The 3,910-nt window shown below is 50.4% G+C and overlaps 1 long non-coding RNA gene across 1 annotated transcript; it reads right to left on the reverse strand.

Moving 5' to 3' along the window:
- Positions 1–1,142: 1,142 nt before the first annotated feature.
- On the reverse strand, positions 1,143–3,698 carry LOC118007904. Its single transcript, XR_004678522.1, has 3 exons — positions 3,610–3,698; positions 3,272–3,373; positions 1,143–1,371 (listed from the first exon to the last, which is right to left on the reverse strand). It is a non-coding gene; the product is annotated as an uncharacterized LOC118007904 (long non-coding RNA).
- Between the last annotated feature and the right edge of the window lie 212 nt (positions 3,699–3,910).

The raw sequence follows: 3,910 nt of genomic DNA on the forward strand, positions 1-3,910 counted from the left end.
TCGGAAGGTCAACCCCAAATCGGGTGCTCAGTCCCTGGGGAAGAGGTGGGCTGAGGGGCATCAGCAGAAGGATGGGCTCAGGCCTGGAATACAGATGCTCCTTTCAGCAGGGGAGGGCCGTGAAGCAAGAGGGAGGGATTGGGAGAGGTCCGGGGGATAGGAAGGGGCTGGTGAGGTGATCGGGTGGGAAAGAGGACAGCGAGAGGTGGTTAGCAGACGCCAGAGTGAGAACAGATCAACCCTAAATCCAGTTGAGATGCAGAGCTGATCGGCTGGGCTACAAAGAACTTCCTGCCCAGGGACAAGGGTCCTGGGAGGGCACCAGGGAGGAGAGAGGAATCCCTCCGCTGAGATGCACGGTCCCAGGTCCAGGAGAGCCCAAGAAGCGGCGTCAAGTGCCAGGGGCCAGGAGTGAGTGGGTTGTCACATGAGATGCTGGGCATGTCAGGACAGCTCAGGAAGCCGCGGGAGAGGGGAGAAGTAAGCAGCTCAGAGCTCCTACTGGGACCCATGTGGCTGGGTCCCTTCTCCGTGGTGCCAGCTCCCCACACAAGGAAGGGCCTGGCAGTGGTAAAGAGGTCCCAGGGAGAGGGGCCTGCGAGAGTTTGCAGAAGCTGGGAGCACTCAGCTATGACAGTCCAGCACTGCTGGAACAGCAAGTCACACAGGCTACTAGGAAAGATCCAGGAGCCCTGGCCCAGGGTCTCCCGGAAAATGGGGACAGAATCACCTGGGTCCAAATCACCTGGGATGTACAATAAAATATACATTTCCGCCCTTCTTTCCACCTGCTGGAACGGATACCATCTGATGGGGCTACCGAGAAGCTCAACTTTGGAGAGAACTTTGGAGAGCCAGCTCAGGGTGTTCTTCACCCAAAGAAATGGATCTCTAATGGTGGAAATTCAGGCCAGGAGAAAGCCAGAGGGAGAGTCTTGGGAGTACATGAGAAGCCTTCCAATGAGGCCTCAAATTCACTTTATTTTTGGGAGGCCCCAAAATTAGCTTTTAAACAATTTCTTTCTCTTTATTTATCAGTTCTCAGAATAGTGAGCTAGTTTCCCGTAAGCATCCTCCAAATGTCTTTTTTTATTATTATCATTTTGAATTTATGGATTTTTAAAATAATGGATGTGTTGCAATACATTGCAAGGTTTTTGTTTATTTGTTTAGTTTTGATTTTGATGCACAAATGATCCCCTTCTGTCTAGTCGGTTCTCCTTCAAGTTGGCACCTGTGTCCTTTTGACACGACCCCAGTAGTGTTTGATAGCTTTCTTGGCTTCTGGTACAAGACGTTCTGGGCTTCTCTTATATATTTCCTGCTCCAGACCTGGAAACAGCCAATTAATTCTCCAAGAAGCCTTGGTTCCTTTGAGTGAGGAAAGATGTTTAGAGACCACAATCTGATCACTACATATGCTCAAAGACGGCTTATTTTTTATTTATTTTTTTAGTTTCTTTAATCTTCTCCAAGAAGGACTTGAATCTGGGCCAAAGGGCATCTGAAGGATACCACGCCCTGCCCCATTAAGTGTGTTTCTCCCAGATTGTCTCTCCTCCTTGGAGGTAAGCTTTTTACCCACCTGGAGAAGCATCTACCCTTCTTCCTTCCCCAAAGATCAATCTCAGTCCCCCAGACCTGGCCCATCAGCCCCAAAACCCTCCTCACCATCTCTCTTGGGTGTGTCCTAGAATGTGAGGAGCACGGATACAAAAATCAGACCTCAAGGGAGTTGCTTACCTCTCTATGCCAGTTTCTTCACCGGCAAAGTGAGGTTGAAAGTATTTTAAATGAAGGAATTCGGATGAAGCTCTTAGCACAGTGCTTAGCTAACAGCACTAGAAAACTTTATGGATTTGTATTACTACCTGCCAGGGAACCTACTAAGTGTTGGTGTGTGCAAATAGAGTTTCCAGCAGTCTTCTCTGACATTCCTGAGGCAGGCAGGCCTGGAGATCCCCCCCTTGTTATAAAACAGAGACACAATGATGTTTTGTGCTGGCTTTAGGCTTTTGAGAGACAGAGTCCCCAGTTGAGAAAGGAGCATTCAAAGGAAATATGAAGTCCCTGGAGTGAGGTCTTAAGTTACAAGAAATAAGCAAATGTGTGTGTGGAGGGTGGTGGGTGTTGCAAGGCATGCATGGGGCAATAAGGGTGATGAAGATCTTGTGTGAGTACAAATCCGGACCACGGTATGGCAGGGCCTCGTGAGATCCAGACCTCTGGAGTTGGAAGCGGCTCTCTAGCTGCCCTTTCTCTAGACCTCACCAAGGCTGGCCAAGAACATTCCTGTTTCTCGTCTTTTCACGCACACAGTAGCATGGCACGACTCTCCCACCTTTAAAATTAAGCACGGTCATAAATTGTAAGCGGAAGGGTCATGAGTCACCTCTGGGCAGAAGCCTTAATAGCTGATGGGCAGTTGACTGAATTTCCTTCCCATGCCTCTGCAACCATGGAAGCACCTGCCAAGGTGGAACTTCTGTAGGTCTGAGTTCTCATGGCCCCCGGGCGTGCAGCGTCGTCCTTGCGGACCTTCGATGGACACGTCGTGTGCGGTCAAGATTAAACTCTTGCTGGGTCAGCTGCTGGCATCTGGGACTGTTTGTTCCCACAACCGAGTCTAGCCTAGCCTGACTAATTGCTCTGTCTCCTTCTCAGTGACGCTCTCCCTCGCTTAGGGAGTCTGTTCTGTCTGTGAATCCATCCTGCCTCTTCTCACTCCCAACCAGCTTATTCTTGCTCTGGACTCCGGCGTAGCTCTTCCCTTGTAGCCTCACCTGGTCTTCTCTTCGGCTCCCATGTAAGTTTCACTTGCTGATTATTCTCCCCCCAGCCCCGTCTCTGCTTCACAGCTCTGCCTATAATGCCTTCCTTCTTCAGGACTGTCTTAGATCCGAGAGACAGAAAAAGACCAATTGCCCCAGCTCATCCCTCCATGCCAGGCCACACGTGGGTGGTTGTCCAGCCTCTAGACCGGCTCTCTGGGCTAGATACCAATCCCCAGCCCAAGTAGCTGTGGAAGAAGGGGACAAGTGGACTGGGGGGTATATCACAGGCTACAAGATTGGACATCTGCCTGAGGACTCAGGTGGGACGTGGCCACCTGGAAGGGACTCTGAGTGGGCAGGCACCAGACCGGGGGGATAGAGAAGGGGCAGGGAAGGAAGTTTGCTTTTTAGCATTAAATCATGTTAACCTTCCATCTACAAGATACTCAACATCTGGCTGAAACCAGAACACTTTCACGGGACATCTGGATACTCACTCGGCACAGTGCAGAACAGCTGGATCCTTGGCAGCATCTGTATGAGTAACTGATGTGGGGTCTCCTCTGTGTGTTTAACATCACATTTGTGCTTTCCTTTGCCTGTAACAGAAAACCAGATTCAAACTGGTTTAAATTTTTTTAAAGGAATTTATTAGCTCACCGGGCTAGAAAGTCCAGAGATGAGGCTGGCTTCAGGTAAGCACTAACCTAGCAGCTGAACAATGTCACCGGGGACCCAGTCTTTTTGGATCCTGCTAGGAGCTTTATCCCCAAACTGGCTCTCCTCAGAGGACCCAAAGAAGCTGCCAGAGGCCCTCTGGCACAGTTACACTTACCTTGTTCCATGACAAGAGTGGAATCCTATCTGTCCCGGCATCCCTCGCAAAAGGCTTGATATCTCCTCTGATTAGACAGGACTGGGTCACAGGCCACAGCTGATCTAGTCACGGAGACCTAAGGGCACTGGAATGTGCCGACAGGCTTAGTCACACACTCCACCCTTGGAACCAGAGACGGAGCCAGCTTCTTCAGAACCCCAAGGATCCCCAAGGGCAAGCTAGAGAATGTTGGGAAATGGAAGAGGCATGGAAGGTCATGTAGTGCTAGACGCAAGGTCGGGACGAGTGGGAAGCGAGT

The sequence above is a fragment of the Mirounga leonina genome, unplaced genomic scaffold (genome assembly GCF_011800145.1).
Source record: "Mirounga leonina isolate KUSES-001 unplaced genomic scaffold, KU_Mleo_1.0 Mir_125, whole genome shotgun sequence".
NCBI lineage: Eukaryota > Metazoa > Chordata > Mammalia > Carnivora > Phocidae > Mirounga > Mirounga leonina.